Here is a 799-nt window from a genome sequence, read left to right as displayed (position 1 = left end):
AGCGGGGTGGTTGGTGGGGAGGGGGCTCCTCCTTGACGGTCTATGGGGAAGTACGGTGTGAAGGAAAGAAGTGCCATGACGAAGGTGGCATGGGCGTCATACGGTTTTAAAGGATGGGGCTCTAGCGGGAAATCGAGTGGGAAGAGAAGGGTTCGGCAGGAAAAGGGAAAGTGCGTCGTGGGGTTGTGTTTTTGTTGTGGGGACCATGTGTTTGAGATAACATGGTGAATTGTTCGGTTAACCAGAACCCTCTATATGGGTTTGAATTGGGGGTCCAGGCGGTTGGATTTGGGGAGCCACTGGACGCTTATTTGGTGTTCGAACATGCCTGGACGTATGAGGAAAAAATGAGCTTCGATCTTAAAGATGACCTTAATCATTTGTTTATTTTATTTACATGCATTGTAGCCTGTAGCAACGCACGGGCATTCTGCTTGTGTTACATAAGTTACCACAATTTTTACATAGGCAAATTCCGGGCATAAAAATGACTTCTTCTAGCTTTCTCCCCACATGCAAATGCACTAAAAGTACGGAAAAACTAATGTCATCATAGATTGTTTTTATTTTGAAATTTCAAAATGTTTTGTAGCTCATACCGCCTGTTTGATCAAAATATGTTTTCACAAAAAAAAATCCGCCGCGGTGAGGCCATGTTGGCATGTTTCGAATACTTTTTTTGGGGTCAAAAGTTATCATGCCTGGGCTAAATAAGTTATCAGCTCTCCTATGCGTGTATTACCATGTTATTTGCGCAGATCCTACTAAACTTTGTTTCAGGGTGTGTCTAGGGCACATC

The sequence above is a fragment of the Triticum dicoccoides genome, chromosome 7A (assembly GCF_002162155.2).
Source record: "Triticum dicoccoides isolate Atlit2015 ecotype Zavitan chromosome 7A, WEW_v2.0, whole genome shotgun sequence".
In the NCBI taxonomy this organism is placed as follows: Eukaryota; Viridiplantae; Streptophyta; class Magnoliopsida; order Poales; family Poaceae; genus Triticum; species Triticum dicoccoides.
Note: the sequence above shows the minus strand (reverse complement) of the source record.